We start from the raw sequence: 15,109 nt of genomic DNA on the forward strand, positions 1-15,109 counted from the left end.
CGAATGCCTTTCTATTTTGTTTAAGATTTCAATAAATTGAACTATTTTGGCATCTATTGAATTGAACTACAATTTTACTTGCAATGGTGTAGTTCAATAGCTTCTGATAAATAGTTATATCGTTTTCCTCAAGTTAGGAACTATTAATTTAATTTTTTGAAAACCCTAAACACTCTATGAGAAAATCGTAAGGAAAAAAGTCTTAATTGCCACTCTTTTTAGGGGTTTGCGGCCTCCTTCTCTACCTCCTCCCTTCTCCTTTCATCCGTCCTTTTCTCCTTCCCTCCCTTTTACCTCAAGATGTTTAGCTTATTTTGTGATGTGGAAGGAGTCCCTATGAAACAATGTCGTCGCCATGATATAGTCACCATATTTTGGCCCTCGTACACATAGAGTTGGCTCCTTCGGACATAGTTTGGAGCTCTAAAGAGAGGAAGATGTCTGGTTGGGTTCAGGTTTAACCAGTGCGGGACTATGGATTTAGCCTGTATGGTGCTATGGGTTTCTTCAAGTTGCTCGGAAGATGTGGAGTAGTGGCCATGTTTCTTAGCTTTTATTTTAGACAAATAATTTTCAAAAAGCTTTGATTTTTTTTTTGTTTAGGATTTTTATTCCTTTTTAGCTTTTAGCTTTTAATACGGATTTTCCATTTCTGCCGTTGTGAGTCGGATTTGTATTGTATGCATGTGCTTCTGGTTGCTGGATCGGGGATTTAGTCATTGTTTGGGTTTTGCGTGATTCTCTCAAGATCAATTCAACGTGTTGTTGTGTTTGGTCACTCGAGAAGATTTACACATATTCGGCACATAGTTGCTTTGTACTTTTTTTATTCATCAATAATATACTATCACTTATTTTCAAAATAGATAAATAGTTATATCTTCTTACATATTTTTTTACATACTCAAATAATATAAAATGGATCAATTTAATAATACTAAAAATTGTACCATTGAAACATTCTTAAAGAGATCTTTAAAAAGAGACTAATTTTGCATTTATTTGAAAAATAATAATAATAATTTCATGCCAAACTTGTATATTTGGATTTTTTTTCTTTTTCAAAAATATAGGCAAAGAAAAGTTCGAGTATTCACCCTACACATATATTAATTGTTGTATTAATGGTATAATGTATTAATTGTTGTCTTTTTTCTATTTTTTATTGGCAAGTGGGTCCTATAGTTAGTTTATTGCAATTCAATAGAGGGTTCGTCACTTAATACCTTATATTGCAATTGCATGTATTGCAATGAACTAAAATTGCATTAATCTTAACTATTGCAGATACTCTGAGAGTTGTGTGTGAAGGCTATGGAAAATCCAATAGAAAATCAAGAAAAGTTCCTCATGTGTACTCATTTTTCTTTTTTCTTTCTTAATAAACCCTTTTAAAAAATAAAAATAAATAAACATAGTCACTTTTCTTACCGTAATGTTAGGGACATCACATTTGTGCACCAAATTTGAGTCTCAAATGATGTGGCTCACACCATCTCATCACTTTAACTTAATAAAATTGCCAACATGTATTATTCTAAAAAGAAAAATTTAAAAACCATGTAAGTTTATTAATCCAAAAGTCTCAAACTTAATTACCACCATGTTCCACCACAACCAGTCCTACCGCCGCTGCACCTTTACCATCAACTCAGCCTGCCCCAAGTCAAACTTCATAGATTCGTTCAAGCAGCAAAAGTGTTGTAAACAAAAAATTTGCCCAACCATTCGCTCCCCATTTGATTTTGTTAAACGATAAAATCTTCTAAATATTTTCTTTATATAAAGTTTTGATCAATAGAAACATATTCCTAGTGCACTATGTATAGTTTTAAATAAATAAAAAATGAACAATTCTGATTTACCACCAAAGCATGAATTTTTTCAAACTTGTCAGATCTAAAAGCTTTTATGTTTTTCTTGTATGGTATACTCCATTAGAATTGATAGCCCAGCAATCTGCCATACACAATCCATCCTCTTAAATTGTCTGGGATGATAGGGCGATGTAGGTTCTACGTGGTGTACTAAGAACATATATAAAAAAATTGTGGTTGGGAATATGGTGGTGACTAGTTTTGGGATTTCAGTTAACATTTATGCTTTAATTTTTTTTAAAAAGAAATTAATTTCTGTAATTAAAACATGTTGGCAATTAATTGATGATGTGTCATTTGTCACATCAACTGGGGCTCAAATGTGGGGCACAAATTTGATATTTCTAGCATTGTTCTAAGAAGGCGACTAGTACAACTTGCAAGTAGGGTTGTGCCAAAGCTATATATATTATATTATATATATATTTGATAGAGATAATTATTAATTATCGGATAATTTTTCTATCTTTTTCTTTTCAATAAGGATGATGTTCTAAATTATTTTAATGTAGAGGGAGGAGGTTCGAACTCAAATGCAAGATGGGCACACTGTCTTAGCCAATTGGCCTAACCTACATTTACGAACAATTGTTTTAATATTTTTTTGTTCTTATCAAATGGCATGGTATTATTTACGAAAACACTCCATTAAAGATTTTATATTGAGGATTAGTCAAGAATTTCTAATATCATCTATTGGATTGCATGAATGAAAAACAGGTAATCCACTAACATATCTCATGGATGGCTAATGTATGTAAATGTGAAATACCTTCGATCTTGGGCTAGCTATAAAACAACTTGGATAAAGGTCAACAATAAGTATAGCTATAAAACAACTTGAATAACATAAATAAATATAAGGTTTTCAAAATGCTGAGAGGGATCAAGCGACCCTTGTGAGCCTTGAGCATGGTATTTCAACATTTTAAAGCATGGCATGTCAACTTGTCTGCAGCATCGTCTCCTCCTAATCATTACTCTGCCTCGTTTTTATTTTCCTTGTTTACAAAGTTTCTTGATAATATGTGCTTGCTTTTATTTAGTGCTTCGTGTTTCATCCGAGGTGCACTATCTTAAATTTGTAATGTGATAGTTATTGTGTCACCAATGTTATCGCACCAGATTTTAGGACACGAGGATGAAGACTTGAGACAAAGAGCGTATCCAAGAAATGGCTGCGGCGGTATAAGCAAGTTGATGGTACTCTGCTTAAGTACTTGAACGGGAACCCCCACTTTGCTTCTTAGAGCTCCAAGGAATGAGATTGGGAGCGAGATATATACAATAGCCACCTGTTGAAACTCTTTCATCAGCCAAATTCTGCATTGAAAGCTTCGACCTTGACCCCTTGGAAGGTTGATGGGCAACCCCAAAGTGCCTACTAAGTATTCGCTGAAATGCCCCAAAGAGTCTGCGCGGGAGGAAGTTTGATGAATGGGGTCGTCGTCTACCTCCAAGGTTGGGATTGGCATACCCAACTCCAGTTACTAAAGAATTGAACTAGAACAAGGCAAAAACCAAAAAAACAAAAAGCAAAATTACAAAGACGGAAAGGACGAGTCTGTTTTCTTCTTCTTTTTTTTTTTTTTTTCCTGGTCTGAGGGGCTCTGATTTTTTTGTCGTCGCACAATTTTTTTATATTATAATTTTGTTGAAGCTTTGGCTGTTCGTTTTTTGTTTTTTTTTGTTTTTTTTCTTGCAATTATATTTGTTTTTTACTTTAAATATATAAAGTTTTTTTTTTTGTTAAAAATCTGCCTAAGGAATTTGCGCATATATATATTTATTTATTTATTTATTTATATTTTTGGGGGGTCAGTAGCAGCTTTTGTGCTTATCATGGTTGTGTTTTTGCTTCTTTTTTTTTTTGTTGGGGAAAGATGCTTTATTTGAACACCATAAGAGTACAAAGGAGAGGATGAAAACATCCGAAAACCAACCTGAAAGCCAGGAATAAAGGTGAAGTGAAATAGTTCTTTTTTGGTACAAAAAATTCTCTATAACTCCACAATTTTTTTGGTGACGAAACTCTAGTACAACTTTTCAATGAAATAAAAAAGGTGGGAATTCAAATATAGTTAAGAACCCAATCAATACAATACAAGTAAGAGATTAACAAAGAGTTATTTCATACAAACTGAACAGCAACCGCTCACCTCAATTTGGAAGTTTTGATTCTGCTTTTGAAATTTGGAACTGCAGCTGTTATGTGGAAATAGAACTGCAAGTCTATACTACTTACTACAGATGTGGACTGTTTTATCACAGATCTCTTCAGATCTCTATCCTTCCAAAATCACCCTGCAGCTCCACGCCTATCTACTTCCGGTCACAAGCTTCACAGATCAAATATCAATATCATTAACCTCTGAGACCACATAAAAGTGACCTACTGAATTTCAAATTTGACAACCAGATAAATATCTTTCAGATTTTCAATAAGCAATGTTCATGGCAAATTATTATCTGGTTGTCTTGGTATCTACCTTATTGAGACCAACTACTATAAGAGGTTGAGGAGATGCAGTCCAAGTTTCAACAAATTCACAAGTGATTATGCACAAGAAAGCAGCAAACAAATAAAACCTATGCATGTTGAGAGAACAATTTGGTACAACAAAGTGTCATCTCATGCGTAATCTATAATTCCTTTAATAGTCCAAATGAATTCCTTAACCAGTACTAAAAAATTTCACATTTTAATAAGAGAGGAGAAAACCATAAGCCAGAAGAAAAATATCTACCACTTTCAGCACATGTCAAATGTGTTAAAGAATTAATATTGAAAAAGTATGATAAATGAGAGGAGAGGGAATCAACCAAAGAAAAAAAAACAGAGATTTGATCATTATTTGATCATCAACAAAAGAAAAAAAAAGCTCGAACTGTAAAACAGGGATGAATCCATATAAACAACGAAAATTATAACCTGTTTGGGTATGAGAATCCTTAGAATCGAATCGAGCAAAACACCAGCAGATGCTAAGCTTACAATGTCATCCATGTCCTGATATCTAGCAGCCTGCCATACACTAAAAGGTCATCTTCAACTACAATTTATTTCATGAAACCAGGATATAAATTCCAATAAACATCTCATTGTATAAAACACAATACATCACATAAGTTGAGTTCTTTCAATCAATACAAGAGGGTATTTTCAAAAAGAGGATTTAACTTTTGGAAAATAGTAAAATCCACCAGCTTTCCTGCATTGCTCTACCTCTCACCCTACAACACTAATGTTACTCTGGTTACAACTTTTATAACCCAGATAGTCACAATGTGCACTACGAAAAAATATAAACCAAAATTGCTTCAGTGGCTAATTTATCACCACTGTAACTCAGATTTGAAGCTCATACTGCAAGCCAGCATAGGTGGTCACAAAAGCTTCCAAAATCACATCTACCCTAGCTTTGAATAAATCAGTGACTAAATTAATATCCTTAAAGCAGACTTTATGGCAAGTAGTTCTTCTTTCCCAACTCTCTTCCAGACCCCGTCTATCATGAGATGGCCACTGACATCTTCTATGGATGAAACATGCTCACTGTCTGATACACAGCCATCCTCTGTTTCCCTCAACTTCTTAATACATTGGTTGTCTAGTAGGTGCAAATCAGAACTAGCTTCTCTCTTGCCACTACACTGGTTCAATTCCCAGTTCTCTTTTCTTCCTATTAATTGAGAAACCTTTTCTGGGACAATATTAAAGACCAGCACAGGAAGGCAACCAGAAAACCCAACAGCTCGAGGCAACATTCCAATTGGACGCAGGTTCCATGATTTTGCCAGAACTTATCTGTTAGTATTTCTGGCATCAGCATCTATTCTCTTCACTACTTTTTTCTTTATTTTGTGACGTTTAATCATCTCAAGCTTCTTTGCTGCTTCACTCATAGATTCGTCTTTCTTCTTAAATACATTATTTGAATGTCTAAGAGAATCATCTTCTTCAGTAACATCCGAATTTGATGAAACTAATGAAGACAGTTTGTTCAGTTTTCCCAATAGGTAGTTGTCCCGTCAGTTGAGCAAGATGGACAGCAGAATCCATGAGCTGGTTATTAGCAGAGGCTGATAGAACAAGACATTTACGTAGGAGTTCCATCAGAATTGCTTTCGATATTATTTTTTCTCCTGAAGAAACTTTGATCTCAGCTACAGAATCTTTTTCAACATGAGGCTTTAATCCTTAAAAATTTTGACCAGCCACTTAAACAGAGAAGAGAGGTGTTCAACTTGGAGTGTTTCTGCCCTATGGTCTGATGATGTGCGAACCCAACCGAAATCAATATTGATTTTCATTTGGACTAATTCAGCATCTTTTACTTTAGAGCTTCGTAACCAAATACTTTTCCCACCTAAAATACTTTAGTTGCGACCAAATAAAATATAGGAATTGAAATATGCAATATGGATAGGCACAAGAAATATATCACAGCACTCAAACTATTTCATGCAAATCCCAAAACTCTCTGAACTCAGAAATCAGACTGTCTGGTTGTTATTGCAGACTAGACCACTTATCCGTGTCCATTTATAAAAGCAGTCCAGTTGAAACCAAGTAAATATGATTAGATTTCATGCACAGACTCACCATAAGTTCTACCAGTATATATCTGAATACCGAGCAACTAATACAAAGAAAAATCAGGTCATGTGATTACCCGTCTCATATATCACTGCTTCCTGATTCTCAATCATATCAAGAACTGCATTCAGAAGAGCCAGAAGTAACTCTGGTTCCTTATTTGAAAATTTTGCTATCACAAGCTTCCACTCATTCAATGAAATTTGTAGGCTTGGGCTATTTTGGGTGTTTACTGGAAGCTCTGAGGAATCTGAGGAATTTATAGCCTTCAACAAGAACTCCAACAGTACAGAAACAACTTCTGAGGAGAAGGCAGAATACAACCCTACAAGGCTTTTCAATATCTTGGTAAGGTCTTTCTTAGAACCTGAAAAGAAAGTACCTCAATCAACATATAAAACATCCAAGTAGTTAAAGACATCATTCAAAAGTTAGCTGACACCTTGAGATCCTCTCTATTTGCCCTTCAAATGGACATCTAGTGATGCTTAAGATGAATGTGAGCATACTATAAAAATAAGCGACTTTCTCTGAAACAGTTTTTGAACATTCTAATCAATAATAAGACATGCAATAGCATATCCTTCAAACTTTAGATCACAGCTTGGGCTCCTCCCCATTTGTCTTTCAAATGTTGACAGCTATTCTTTAAAGATAAGTGACTTTCTTTAATACATGCTTTCAAACATTCTAATTATGATTGGCAGTAACAGTGAAAGACCAGGTCCTCTAAATTCAGAAGGCAAAGTAAAGGAGCCCAATTCTTAGCTCATTAATGTGATATATTAAGTATATCCTTCACAATGCTTGCAATGACTAATTACTAAAAAGGTAGCCAAGAGGGAACATCAAACAAAGTTTTAAATAGGGGCATTACATCATCCACAACTTAAAAAGAAAGAGGGGAATAGGTTCAGATACGCAATTCTATTTTTCAAACTATAAGAGATTCTCAATATGTACTCTGTTCTATGACTAGTACCTATCCAATTCCCTATCACTTATGCCTACTGGAGCAAGTGCCCAGTAAATGCTAATCCAGTGGCAAGACAAGTGGTTTCACATATCACGGAGTAAAACACTTTCAAATATAAAAACTAAAAAAGAAATATGTAGGTGCAGCATTACTTCAAAGAAAATATGTTAAATCAAATCTAAAACTTAACATATGAAATATATGTACATGTCTGAATAGAGAGTATACATTGTATGCATGATATATGTAGACAATTAGGTCTTTACAGCACCTTAGCTGTGTAAATTCCCTTTTCTTAGAACACAACATAATTCTGACTCTCCCATGTGTTTGCGAGATAGTTTGCTGACCGAAATACATACCATGATAATTTCTATTTTCATTCCATTAAAAAAAAAAAATAGAATGTTCTCCAAAAGGTAGCTAAAAGGACAAACTCTAAACATGAATTTAAGCATATAGAAAATTATAGCTTCCTAATTCATTCATATGCAGTGATTTTCCATCTGCAGAAAATAACTCCGAATATACGGTCCTAGATTATTCCTTGACAAAAGAAAGGGTGTCAAAGTTCTCATGCCAGATACAAAAGAAATATCTCCTAGACATCAAATTTTCAGAAATTTCCAACAAGCATATATTTCATTGTTCGATTATGACACAATGCAAACCCTACGAAATGCGGCTGCAATTCACATGAAAATTCTATATGTCATAGATGCAACAGTGTATTGCACTACATGTAAAATCATTGGAAAGTATTATATCTTATAGATCACAAGATTTTAGGCACTATAATCAACATAATGTGAAGAAATAATATTTTCATACCACGTTTTTCTTTGATTTTTGAAGAACGCAATTGAGGAGTGTTCTTAACTCTTAAGCAGAAGGCCAATTCATGGAATTTCGACCTTATCTCAGTTTTGCTGCCAGCAGTTTCATTGCCATGAAATGGAATTGCTTTCTTCTGTGGCTCCCAGTAATAGTACTTCAACCAATCAAGGGCCTAAAAACACCAACCATGGATATAGTTTAACTTCCCAAATTTAAATTGAGTCGTTCCTTGCAAATATAATTGGTAAATGCATGTTTGTGCAGAACAACAATAGAGATAAATAAATAATTCATTGAAGTCTAGCAAAAAATAAAGAAAAGGAGAAAAAAAAAATTGCCTTAAATTAAAGCAAAACAAAATATACATAAGAAGCTAGTTGAAGCTGGAGAGATGAGTCAACATGAACTTGCAGTTGAGCCATGTTCAATCTAATTATTCCATACAGTGACAAGTTTCATAGTAGTTATCCCATGTTCCAAACCATAAAGGATTAAGATAAATGTGGAGGGCCACTTTTATCCTAAAAAATAACTTGGTAATATTTGCTGATATTCATGAAGTCAGAACCATAAGCGACTAGCTTTAATAGTTTGTTCTCATAAACTAGTTTAATCTTCTGTATCCATGATCTGAAAGTTCTACCCCACAAACTTGATAACTAGAAACACTTCAAGTTAACAATATCATTTTGTTAGAAGTGAAATGCACATTATGAGCCTGCCAGTCATAAAAGGTATTGGTGTACTTACAAAAGTGTTCATGGATCTGATTGGGAAAACAGGAAACAAGAATCCGTCCTATCAGAAAATATAGGTTTCTTGCATAATATCTTTATATGATGTTACAAATAAATTGTTGATAATAATAAACTCTATTATTATATTACATTTATAAAACTAGGGACTTATAAAGTTTAGAATTTTCCACAAGTTAAATAAATGAATACGTTACATCTTCCGTAAATTGTCTCTTGCAGTGAAATGGAAAACCAAAGCCAGTTGTAACAACTTTTAATAGAACTCAGAAATCTTTTCAAAAAAAACAACCATTCTGTGCAGCACCACAGTCAGTTAACCCAAACACAAACGAAGTCTTAGTAGGAAGCCTATTATAATTAGGGAGTTTCACTAAAACACCCAAAATGGGGGCTGAAATTATAAAAAAACTCAACACCCAAAACACTTTATAAACACACCCAAAACCCATCATTACACACACTCAAACCCCATTTATAAACACACCCAAAAAATATACAATTGTTGATTTTGGGTGTGTTTCTATGTTTAAATAGTGCTTGGGTTTTTTTATAAATACATGTCTAGGATTGTGTTTATTTATAAATTTGTATTATAATTATTCATCATCGAATAAACTAGATGTGTTGGACATAAAATCTAGTCTTAAAGAGTAAGCATTAGAAGAATCTGACGGAACAAATTTTGAATTACCAAGCATGATGCATACCTTAACTGAAGCACTACGTACAACCTCAAGTGCGGGAAGTTCACGGTGAGAACCCTCTAAAAATTAAGCAATAACCAAGTGAAAAAAAACCAAAGATCAATCCAGGGTATCATAAGCGTTCCAAGGATTACTTGAATACCCAAAGCCCAGCAGAGAGTATTCTTCGGCCGAATGGGCATGGCAGCATGGCTGGTAGTCTAGACTAGGGGAAAGCCCAAAAGCTTAACCACTGAACCAATGAACAAACAATAAATATACAAATTAAAAGTCCGAGTTGCTCACCATGATGAATATCAATCAGTGTGCATGGAATGCCAATTGCATCAGCAGCCACAGCAATGGAAACCTCAGCTTTCTTCCGTGTCTTCTCAACAACACCATTCACAAGCCTTAACAAATAAATAAAAGACAATGATTGTGAATATGTAGCAGTACATGTGACGCATATAAACAGGACGCAAAAAAATATATATATATATATATATATATATGAGCTTAAGCATTCCCCTAAAATTTTGAGAGAAATATATATATATATATATATATATATGTATATGAAGTACAATTTTCATATGGCCAATGAATCACAAACACTTAGTTTCTCTGTTGGCTTGAAGATATTAAGCACTGAATGCACACATCAAGAAAAATTCCTGACAAGAATTTTGGATACTTAAGGATTTTCTTCCAAATTACCAGTACTAAGAACATATACATCTATCACGCATCCCTAATATCTTGCTGGAGCTCTTTCTAAGGCCTAAAAAATTTTAGTCAATCAAAACAAAATTTTGATATTGGTGAACAGGTAACCATCACAAAATACAGCACATCATGCAACTACCCTACGCATCTTACAAGTAGTCTACCTCTTGATCAGCCATTCAAACCAACTCCAAACTACCACAGAGAGAGAGAGAGAGAGAGAGAGAAAGAAACAGATAGGCAGACAGACAGACACAAACAGCTGTGTGTGTGTTTGTGTTTTGACTGAGCGTTATAGTTGATCAAGGACCCTTTTCTACAAATTATTGCACTGTGGTTACAATGGTAGTACTACTAAGCATATACATCCATACAACACAATATGATAAGGGAGTCGATAAAAGAACGGAGAGATTTAAGAACCAAAACGAGAAAGGAGCCACACCTCATTATTGCCATACAATATAACATGGCCAGCATTCGTCTGAAAGTGAAGCATCACTTGATTGATCCCCTCTGCAATTATCCAAAGCATCATTTGACTGGTCCTTTCTATAATTCACAAAACACATACATGAAGTTGTTACCAAAGTAGGACAACTACATTATCTTCGGTTGGAATTTAAAGCGATAAATGACATAAAAATACAAACAGAACCGCAAAGCAAAGAACATTTGGCATTATCCCCTGCCCCTGCCCCTCACTGGGGAGGAAAAAAAAAAGAAAGACATAAGAAGTTGATCCAAACATGCTCAGAGAATTTGGCAGTAAAAGGTACCTAAAGTGAGGATCTTTTTGCTGAATTTCAATAATCGATTACGTGACATCAACTACAACAGGAAGACATCCTCTGCTTCTCCATGCTGATATCTTTAAACAAGTAGTCAGAGATGAAATACATATATACCATTTCCAGAAACCACCAGAAAATTCAATTTAAAGCAGAACCCACTTCAAAAAAATAACTTCCTCCACCGTTTACAAATTATAGGAACAAATAAATAAGATTCAATCATATTCAACAACATGCTAAGAATTCCATAGTGAGCACGCCGAAAGAGTTTTCTTTTTCTTTCGAGAAAGAGTTCAACAACATGAAATTTCTGATATAGTAAAGTTGTGAATTTCTTACTCTTCTTAAAGCGGAGGCCACAGAATTAGGTGAATTCGAAAAGAGAGATTCGTCGACGAAGAGCCACTCGTCCCAGCTCAACCACGGCACTAATTTGTAGCTGTAGGATGATCATGACGACGTTGATATCCCAAGTTGGACATTGTTTGTATCCAATTTCGGTAAATGGTCTAAAGGGTTAAAGGAATTTTTTATAGATTAAGGCCAGGTCCATTAACATTCGTCTTTTCTTAAAAGATCATCCTTTTCCTAACGAGCTTTTTTGAATAAATCTGAAAAGAATGCCCAAATTGTAAAAATATCAGACCAATATCTCCTAATCAACATATTCAATATCCAAATCAACCAAATCAATATTTATCCATCAACATATTCATCAAATCCAAATGGTTAAAACTCATGCATTATGGCTTACAAACAAAAGAGTTAAACTTATGCCTTATGACTTACAAAAATACAAACACAATCCAAACATAAATGACAAAAGCGTTTGATTGAAAGGCAAGCGAGAGAATGAAAAAAATTTATATTTCAATAGTAAGATACGCTACCATGATAAAATGATCGATGCTTCCTTTTCTTAAAAGATCATCCTTTTCCTAGAATAAATCAAAAAAAAAATCTAGGCAGGCAATTACTATTCATTCATTGTACTTTATTTCTATTTTTTATACTTTAAACCATTAATTTTGATAATCTTTTGTAATTAAATTTTCGGATAAGATTTTCACCCTCTAAAATTGTGCCACGTGTCCCATATCGATACGATTTTCAAATATTGAAAAAAATTATAATATCAGATTTCAGATAAAACTTTCACCTCTAAAATTATGTCACGTGTCCAATGTCGATAAGATTTTCAGATATTTTTAAAAAATTATAATCTCATATTTCAGATAAGATTTTCACCCTCTACAATTGTGCCACATGTCAAATGTCAGATAAGATTTTCAGATAATTTAAAAAAATTATAATCTCAGATTTTAGATAAGATTTTCATCCTCTAAAATTGTGCCACGTGTCATCTCTATCTTCTAAATCCCTCTATAAAACTACACCATCAACTCATACCTCTCACATCATCTCATAGCTATTCCTTCATTTCTTAGATTTTAGAAAACACATTCTACTCTCAATGTCAAACTTGTCGAGGGTGTTGGAGAGGCAACAGAAACAAAGGGAAGAAATCCGGCGTAGACATGCTCAAGAAGATCGGGACGCTGATGAAGAAGAGGAACAACCGCTTGCAGCAGCGGTGTGTATAATGGATCAATCAAGGCAACACCGTCGTCGTCGCACTCGAATGTGGACAAACGTAGGGAGTCTCGGGGTAAGAATCTCATGGAGGATTATTTTATCCCAAATTCGTTATATCCTGCTTCTAAGTTTCGAGAAAGATATAGAATGCAGCCACATTTGTTCCAAAAAATCATGCATGATATTTGTAATTACGACACATACTTCATTCAAAAGCATGATGTTGTTGGAGCTTTGGGTCTTATCCCGGAGCAAAAACTTACAGCTGCTTTGCGGATGCTTGCTTATGGGGCATCTGCAGAGCAGGTGGATGAGATTGCAAGGATGAGAAAATCTACTGTCCTAGAGTGCTTGGTGAGATTCTGTGATGCAGTGGAAAATTTGTACACGAGGGAGTACCTTCGCAAACCCACGCCAAGAGACCTGCAACGGCTTCTACAAAAAGGCGAGGCTCGAGGTTTCCCAGGAATGATTGGAAGCATCGATTGCATGCACTGGCAGTGGAAGAACTACCCTACTGCTTGGCAAGGGGAGTATGGGAATCGGAAGGGCCAAAAAAGTATAATTTTGGAGGCCGTAGCTTCATTCGATTGTTGGGTTTGGCATGCCTTCTTCGGGGTTGCCGGATCTCAGAATGACCTCAATGTCCTTGGTCAATCCCCAGTGTTCGACGAGGTATTGCAAGGTCATTCTCCCCAGTCACGTACCAAATCAACAATACCGTTTACTCTGGTGCGTACTACCTTGCCGACGGAATTTATCCTAGGTGGACGACATTCGTGAAAACAATTCCGAATCCCCAATCCGAGAAGGAAAGAAACTTTGCTTCCTTTCAAGAAGGTTATAGGAAAGACGTGGAGAGGTGTTTCGGTATCTTGCAAGCTCGTTGGGCAATTATTAGAGGTGCTGCTCGGATGCTAGATGAGGAGGTGCTGCGGAGTATTATGATGACTTGCATCATCCTTCACAACATGATTGTGGAGGATGAGTATGACTATGATGCTCAAGAGGTGTTTGAACCCGATCCAATGAACACATCGTCGACAAGAATATATGAAAGGCCGATTGGACCAAATGGACTACCACTGGAGCTCGAACCCTTACTTCGGGATGGTCAATTCAACAACCCCATGATTGATCGGTATCAAGAAATGCAATCTTCATATGTTCACGAGATACGTCAAGGTGACTTGGTCGAGCACTTGTGGGAGATGAAAGGCAATCACAATGGATGAAGTCAAGATTAGTGCTTTGTTTGGAATTATGCTTTGTTTTTAATTATGTTTTATTTTGTGTGTGGTTTTTTTTTTTGGAATTATGCTTTTTATTATTATGCTTTTACGTATGGTTTGTTTTGTGTGTTGTTTGCAATAAATGAAGGTTTTTTAAAATTAATATTTGTTTTGATGCTCAAATGTTTTTAATAAATAGTCATTTTATTTAATGCATTTTTTATTGAATAAAAAGGAAACAATACAACAAATTAAAGGATAATACAACAATACAACATATGGCAAAGGTGTCTTAATACAACCTAATGGTTTTCATCATTTAACCAATCCGTATTGCTAGGTCCGTCGTCATTGAAAAGTTTTTTTCTCATCACATCTCTTCGTCGTAGCTTCCAATAGGCTTTTGTTTCGGGAGACATATGGCTCGTATCCATGGCCATGATTTTCATCTCTCTATCCTCTATGTCTTTTTCTTGTGCCATTTGTTGTTGCAGAACAAATGCTTCCTCTCGTGCCATGTCCATTTCATCTCTTTTCAAGTCTCTCTCCATTCTTAGTGAGGTGCTCTTAGCTATTTGCTCCAATAATTGTACACATTCATTGGTCGAAGTGCCCCCTCTCTTGGCCTTTGCCGCCTTTCTCCCAATAGGTCTTGGCGGACGTGGCACAAATGGTGACTCCGTTTCCATTGGAGAGTCCAATGGAGAATCGGTTGATGGAGAATCGTGAAGTGGCGTCTCATTCATCACAATCGGCGAACCAGTGGGAATAATTTTGAATCTCGAACAATCCTTCACAATTTTCCAACAATGGAAATGCACGAAACTTTTTTTACCTTGCCCCATGGCACCGTACCACATTTGTGCTTGTATCATCTATTAAAAATAAATAATTGGAAGTGCAAGAAACAAAAATTATTATGCAAGAAAATATAAACTATTTTGAAATGCAAAAATATAATTGATTATGCAAGAAAATATAGACAAATTAAAGGTGCACCAAGAAAAAAAAAATATGCAAGAAAAAC

At 35.1% G+C, this 15,109-nt stretch overlaps 2 pseudogenes across 1 annotated transcript; both read right to left on the reverse strand.

Moving 5' to 3' along the window:
- Positions 1–3,834: 3,834 nt before the first annotated feature.
- LOC103328422 (uncharacterized) lies at positions 3,835–12,936 on the reverse strand (annotated as a pseudogene). The gene is made up of 9 exons (XR_016126098.1): positions 12,813–12,936; positions 11,594–11,763; positions 11,240–11,331; positions 10,906–11,012; positions 10,038–10,144; positions 9,756–9,811; positions 8,285–8,462; positions 6,554–6,844; positions 3,835–4,912 (listed from the first exon to the last, which is right to left on the reverse strand). The product of XR_016126098.1 is annotated as an uncharacterized LOC103328422 (transcript).
- Positions 4,937–6,547, reverse strand: LOC148917678 (uncharacterized; annotated as a pseudogene).
- Positions 12,937–15,109: the final 2,173 nt, after the last annotated feature.

Source organism: Prunus mume, linkage group LG4 (assembly GCF_029339155.1).
Source record: "Prunus mume cultivar Tortuosa linkage group LG4, ASM2933915v1, whole genome shotgun sequence".
Lineage (NCBI taxonomy): Eukaryota > Viridiplantae > Streptophyta > Magnoliopsida > Rosales > Rosaceae > Prunus > Prunus mume.